This window comes from Mobula birostris, chromosome 10 (genome assembly GCF_030028105.1).
Source record: "Mobula birostris isolate sMobBir1 chromosome 10, sMobBir1.hap1, whole genome shotgun sequence".
Lineage (NCBI taxonomy): Eukaryota > Metazoa > Chordata > Chondrichthyes > Myliobatiformes > Myliobatidae > Mobula > Mobula birostris.
This window is the reverse complement of record NC_092379.1, coordinates 119,980,628-119,988,557: the sequence shown is the minus strand read 5'-3', so window position 1 is coordinate 119,988,557 and position 7,930 is coordinate 119,980,628.

The window sequence follows — 7,930 nt, the reverse complement described above, 5'->3', positions numbered from 1 at the left end:
TCACCAGCAGCAGGGGCCCTAGTCTGAGGTTCGGATAATTTAATCACCGGCCCAGATAATCTGGGGGGGCTTCTCTGTGCATGACGCTAAGGCTGTGGAACTGCCCCTGGCTGTTGTGCATTGTATCTGTGAACCTTGCAGTGATTTGCCCCACTATTATGATGAACCAAGTCTTTGGGCCTGCTCTGGGCTGCTCCAGGGATTTTGAACTAAGGACTCAATTTGATTTGGAATGCCATTGTTGCTCCTTGTTTCTATTGTTGATATGATTTGTTTTGTGTTTTTTTTCTTTTTCTCTGTGAGCACTGGTGGGTTGGTCTTTTTGTAAATTGGATTCTTTCAGGTTCCTTGCTTTATAACTGCCTGTAAGTAAACAAATCTCAAGGTTGCATAATTTATATATTCTTTGATAATAAATGCACATTGAAACTTTGAGACTTTAAAACATGGGGCAAGAGAAGGAATTTAGGGTAATGTGACATACACTGAATAGCAAGATAGCTTTATGGATCAACCCTGCTTTTTTCATTATATTTCAAGATGATATCACTGTTTGAACTCAATTTCAACCATTCAAAAAAGACTTCTCTTTTAACTGAGGTTGAAACATGGACTCTGATTTACTGTTTTGATGCTACTGATTTACCCTTTACTGATTTATTATGAGGCTACTTTGAAATATATTTATCTAACATAGCTAAAGCAAATTTCTTAGGATTGTCCAGCAGTAAGAAATTTTCTACAAGAGAAAGTTCCAAGAATGAGCCAATTTTGCCTCTGCTCTCAAAATACTTAAACATACTACAAGTTTCTGTATGTAATTAAAGTTGTGTCTGTACTTTGAACGTTTGTAGCCATTGGCCAGCCCTCGCTAATGGTTACTTGTATACTTGCTGGAGAACAGTGGCATCACGATAAGTCTGTTCCACCTTTGGAGAATCGAAATCTCATTACAGCATCTGAAAACATCTGTTAACTCATACTGTCAATTTATTCTGCCTTCTGTATCAGTCCAGGTTCCAACATTTAATCTTTGTTCTGTTATGAAGTAGTAGTAACTCAACTTCTAAATATTTATGGAAAAAATAATATTCTGTCTGGAATGCACACAAAATGCTGGAGGAACTCAGCAGAACAGGCATCATCGTTGGAAGGAAACTCATTGTCAACATTTCAGACCAAGAACCTTCATCAGGACTGGAAAGGAAGCAGGTAGAAAGCAGAATAAAAGGGTAGGGGACAGGGAGGAGCACAAGCTGGTGGGTCATAGGTAAATTCAGGTGAGGAAAGAAGGTAATAGGTGGGGGAAAGTGGAAATGAAGCAAGAAGCAAGGAGGTGACCGGTGAAAAAGCAAAGCAATTGAATCAGATAGGAAGGGCAGTAGATCATGGAATAAAGGGAAGGAAGTGGGGAACCAGAGAGAGGAAAGTGTGGGTTTTGGACAGGTAGTAAGGGTGGGTAAAGGGAAGCAGAGGGGGTAAAGGGAGCCAGAGAGTTAAAGGAAAGCTAAGGACTGGATGGGAGGAACTGAGGGGAGTGGTTACTTGAAATTACAGAAATCGATGCTGATGCTGCCTGGTTGGGGATCACCAAAACAAGCTATGTGGAGTTGAAAAAGGATCTAGTTCTTTCCCAGCGTATATGACAAATAAACTCTTCTCGGGCTATCAGCCAGGTACAGATATCAATTTTATCAATGTTTCAATGACAAACTCTGCCATCTTCATCAGGATTGATGCCTGGGCATGTCTAGTCGAGTAATATATATAGCCCCATCGTCCGTCCCTCCTGATTGGTTAGTCCTCAACCAATCAGGCTTTTGCTATCCCACCTTGTTTACCATCGAATTCCAGTTCTCACTTAGAGTGAGATCTTCATCTTTGTTAAAATTCTTTTTTTCTAGTTGTATTTGAATGACTACCAAAGTAGTCATTGAAATAAAACTAACGAAAAAGAATTTTAACAAAGATGAAGGTCTCACTCTAAGTAAGAACCGGAATTCAATTGTAAACAAGGTGGTACAGAAGAAACCTGATTGGATGAGAACTAACCAATCAGGAGGGAAGGAAGACAGGGATATATATACCACTGAACTAGACGTGCCCAGGTATCATCCCTGATGAAGATGACAGAGTTTGTCATCGAAGCATCAGGTAAAATTGATACCTGTACCCGCTGGAAGCCTGAGAAGAGTTTCTGTGGCATTGTTCCCCTATCTGCCCAATACATTTTCTCCACACTTTAAAGAGTGTTAAATGTTCATCTCAATATGATGAAAATGCTATGCAAACTCAGCCTCACACCAATGTTAGGACAACAACGAGAAAGCAAAACCAGTGACTATTCAAGACATCATTGCACATTGTACACTGTTGCATGCACCATATAACTTTAAAAATGAAATGTTAATTCTACCCTCCCATTAAGAAAGAAGCAGAATTATGTCACCCAACCTTACACTAAATTATGTCAGTTACAAAGGGCCATCCAGCATTCAGCTGTATTGTCCCATACAGGGACAATATCACGTCTACATTTCTTCACAATGTGAGCTACTAGTCTCAAATGAATTGAGGGGAAACACAAAAGGCTGCAGATGCTGGAAACCCGGAGCAACACACAAAGGTTCTGATGAAGGGTCTTGGCCTGAAATGTCAATTGTGATGTGCCAAACTACCATTAAGTACTCTTATCCATGATTGTTCTTGTACCATTTATAACATATATATACAGAGGAGATCCTGTATATAGTAGATCTCAAATTCCCCCCGAATCTGTCAACTGAAACACCAACATAATAGTTATCACCCTTACAAATATCCATAGCATTAGTATAACTATTAAGGTTTTTAACAGAGTACAGCATATAGACATATTCTCGAAGAGCAATTCAGAGATTATGCCAACATATTAATAAGAAAATGTTATTAAAATGCTCAACTTTGCAAGGAATATTCTGTTAGAAAATAGATTTACTTTAATTGTATTTTTAATGTATTTTACATTGGGGAAGTGGCAAAGAGAAACAAGGGAATAAATCAATCTCCGAGTGAGATGTATTGCTTTTTCATGGCTGCTTTTCTATACTGGCAGTAAACAAGTAACACAGGCTGTAATGGCAATTAATAGCAATCAGGGGATAGTCACAAGCTGGTGTCACTTACTTTTGCAACTCACACGAAATGCTGGAGGAACTCAGTAGGCCAGACAGCATCTATAGAAAAGAGTAAAACAGTCGATGTTGTGGGCGAGACCCTTCATCAGGACCAGAAAAAAAGATGAGAAGTCAAAGTAAGAAGTTGTGTGGAGGGTGGGAGGAAGAAGTAGGAGGTGGTAGGCTATAGGTGAAACCGGGAGAGGGGGAGAGGTGAAGTAAAAAGCTGGGAAGTTGATTGGTGAAGGGGGAATCTGATAGGGGAGGGTAGAAGACCATGGAAGGGAAGGGAAGGGGGAGGAACACCAAAACGAGGTGATGGGCGGGTAAGAGGATAAGGTGAGAGAGGGAAAAGGGAATAGGGAATGGTGAAGAGGAGGTGGGCAGTCACTAGAAGTTTGAGAAATCCATGTTCATTCTTTCAGGTTGGAGGCTATCCAGACAGAATATAAGGTGTTACTGTGGCAGTAGAGGAGGCCATGGATTGAAATAGGTGGCCAACGGGAGATCCTGATTTTTCTGGCGGATGGAATGTAGGTACTTGGCGAAGCAATCTCCCAATCTACATCGGGTCTCACCAATATATAGGAAGTTACACCAGGAGCCATCAGATACAGTAGATGACCCCAACGATTCACAGGTGAAAAGTCACCTCACCTGGAAGGACGGTTTGGGAGGAGGTGTAGGGACAAGTGTGGCACTTATTCCACTTGCAAGGATAAGGACCAGGAGGGAGATCAGTGGTGGAGGCAAATGGAAAAGGGAGACAAATTGGGAGCATAATGAGTGCTCCCTGCGGAAAGCAGAAAGTGGGGGGAGGAGGAGGTGGGAAAGGTGTGCTTAGTGGTGGGATCCCATAGGAGATGGAGGAAATTACAGAAAATTATGTGCTGAACACGGAGGGTACTAGGTTGATAGGTGAAGACAAGAGAAACCCTATCCCTGGTGTGGCGGTGGGAGAATGAGGTGAGGGCAGACATGAGCGAAATGGAAGAGATGTGGGTGAGGGCCGCTTTGATGGTGGAGAAAGGAATGCCCCTTTCTTTGAAGAAGGAGGACATCTCATTAGTTCTGGAATGAAAAGCCTCATCCTGAGAGCAGATGCAGTGGAGACAGGAACTGAGTGAAGGGGATAGCATTTTTACAAGTGACAGAGTGGGAAGAGGTATAGTCCAGGTAGCTGTGAGAATCTATTGATTTATAAAAGGTATCAGTAGATAAACAGTCTCCATTTATAGAGACAGAGAAATTGAAAGGGGAGGGAGGTGTCAGAAATGGACCAGATAAATTTGAGGGTAGGGTGGAAGCTGGAGGCAAAGTTGATGAAGAAAGCGAGCTCAGCATGGGTGCAGGAAGCAGCACCAATGCAGTCTTCGATGTAACATAGGAAAAGCAGAGTGATACTGGTGTAGCCTTGGAACATAAACTGCTCCACATAGCCGACAAAAAGCCAGGCATAACTGGGACCCATGCGAGTACCCATGGTTCCACCTTTGATCTGAAGGAAGTGGGAGGACCTGAAAGAGAAATTATTGAATGAGGTCCAATTCTGCCAGATGGAGGAGACTGGTGGTGGAGGGGAACAGGTTGGGTCTGTTGTCTAGAAAGAAGCAGAGAGCTTTACGGACCTCCACATAGGGAATGGAAGTGTATAGGGACTGGACATCTATTGTCATTTTGTGACATGTCTCCTAAAGGACAAATAGATGCAAAAGTAAGAACAGCACAATTAACAGATTGCAGTCTGCGTGTACCAGGAAGGTCCCATATCTTATGCCTGGCTGATAGAAAATTTGCAGCCTTGCAACTGACCCCAGGATTTCCCAAATGAAAGAAGTAGGTTAAGAAAAATCAACACACCTTCTTGCTTCTAATTCAGTTTTTGCTTATCATTGCCAAGAAGAGGAATTCAAGATAGCATTTCAATTGCAGAAAAACAAACAACAGCAGAAGTCCCAAGACACTGGAGAGATACCACTAAAGCGGTGTCTGAAAACTCCACCAACTCTTCTGGAGCTCTGAGCAGGACAATGGTAGCATAGTGGTTAGCACAACGCTATTATAGCTCAGGGCATCAGAGTTCAGAGTTCACTTCCAGCACTGTCCGTCAGGAGTTTGTACCTTCTCCCTGTAACTGCATGGGTTTACTCCCATAGTCTAAAGACGTACCAGTTAGTTGATTAATTGTCGTAGCGGTCAGTTGTCCTGTGATTAGGCTAGGATTTAATATCGGTGAGTTGCTGGGCGGCACAGCTCATTGGCCCAGAAGGGCCTGTTCCATGCTGCATCTCTAAATAAATAAAAATAAAATAAATCCTCTCCCTGACCGACATCCTCAGCACGAAGTGAAAATCAAAAAGACTGTAGATGCTGGAAATTTAAAACAAAAACAGTATATGCTGGAAACACTCAGCAGGACAGGCAGCATCTGTGGGAAGGGAAACAGAGTCAACATTTCAGGTTGGATATCTTTCCTCACAACTGTGCAACTTGTGTAGAATCTCACTTACATCCCATCAAATGTTAATAGTATCCCATCATTCACCTTTTAAACAAAAAAAATCCTTTTCCGCAATGTGCACCACAGTTGGTTTTTCCACTTTGAATTCTCTCACCCATTCAGCATGTCCGTATCCCCTTGAAGCTGCTCTGTTTCTTTATACTCACAATTCCACGGCACTCTGTCACCCGGTGCGGACATGGCCCAAGTGCGGAGTGAGAGACATTGACGTGGGTCGATAGTTCACAGACTTTAATGTGAACAGTGTTAAAGAGAAAAGAAAACAATAAGTGCTAGGCCAAACAGGGCCATTAACTAAAGCTCTCAAATGGAAAACGAGGCCTACACAGCGGTTGAAAAGAACAACTAAGAATAACATGAATACCGCTAGTCTTCAGAGTCAGTTGATTCGACAGCCCAATTTCTCAGGCAAGGCAGAATGCAAGCAGGCCACAAAGCGTTGCTGTATCCAAGCCTCGATCAAATACTACAATGGAATGAACGGAGTTAAATACTATCAAAATAAAATAATAATTAGCTGACATGTGCATATTCACAAGCACAATTGCCAAATTTGCTGCGCTGCTGAATCCGTGGTTGTGACACAATCAGCTTCATCAACATACATGGAGTTATTCACATTCAGTCCCTTCTGCCAATTAGATCATGATAACCCAGGCTCAAGCATTGATTTCTGTGGTACTCCACAAGCCAATGAACCACTTACTCTATGCTCTCTGACCAATAACATGTCACTATATTACCTTCACATCCATATGCTGTACCTAGCTGAGCATGGGACCTCTGAATATACACATACATCACAACCACTGGTTCTCCTTTATTCTACTCATCAAAGATTAGTCAGATAGGAATTTCTTTTCATAAGTTGTAGCATCTGCTCATTCCTAATTAACTTTTCAAGGTGATCTGTCATTGCACATTTCGTTATACACTGCAGTATTTTCCACATGAGTAATATTATGCTAACTGGTCAGTGGTTCCCATTTTCCTCTCTCCCCTTATCTTAAATAGTCAAACCTCTAATCCACAGGAAGAATTTCAGAAATTATAAAATATTGAAAGATAATAGCCAGTATATTCACTATCTTCAAAGCCATCTATTTTTAAATTATGGGATGAAGACAACCAGATTATTGGATTTATTAGCTTTCAAGCTACCAACTTTTTCATAATCATGGCTATTGTGTACATTTATCGTTGCCACACGATTGGAAGGATGTGATTGCTCTGGAGAGGGTGCAGAGGAGATTCGCCAGCATGTTGCAAGGAATGGAGTGTTTCAGATTTGAGGAAAGAAAGGGTAGACTAGTCGATCTTGCTCTCTAAGGATATTGCTTTCCTTAGAGCAGAGGAGGACAATGTGCAGGGGGGAAGATAGAAGTATACAAAATTATGAGAGGCATAAATAAAGCAGAATGTAAGAAGCTCCTTCCGCATGGTAAAGACATCTAAGACCAGGGGTGCATATATTTAAGGTGAAGAGAGAAAGATTTATAAGGGATGAGAGGTACAATTTGTTTTCATCCAGAAGGTGATTGCAATCTGGAATGGACTGACTGAAAAGGTGGTGGAAGCAGCTCTCTCAAAAAAAAACTGACATAAACTGACTAGGAATTAGTACAGATGGAACTTAATGGATAGCATGAAGATGATGGGATGAAGGGCCTTATTCTGAGGCTGTGACCTTATGAAGTGATAACTGTTTTCTGGTTAGTACTTAGATCCTTGAGTTCCCCCTTCTTGCCAGACCTTGGTTCTCTAATTTATCTGGCAGGTTGTGTGTGTGCGTTTTCTTGAAAACAATCACAATGCACTTGTTTAACTTCCATTTCTTTTTCTGTCCTGTTATAAACTATCCTTCTCTCTGCATTTAACTTCTGCATTCATCTCCAGAGAGAGGCTTGAACCTAAGTTAAACGGAGCTTAACTGGCAGTTCATTTACGAAGCCATTTTCTGAGGAACTTTATTTGATTATTTCAAATAACATTCCTAATAATAGGTGCTTGGTCCAATTTGCATGTTAGCATTTTCAATCATATTTTTCATATCTATCCAATCAGTATCTAAATGACTGCTTCTTAATAGCACATTGAATAACAATTGAAGTACCTTTACATTTCTATATTATTTAGGCTACACAGCTTGTGAGAATGCTTTCCAACTATTTGTAAAAGCCAATTCGAACAAAAATCGGAAAAGAAAGAACAGCTTTCCCTTTTAGTTGATAAAAATGATTTAATGGAAAAAATG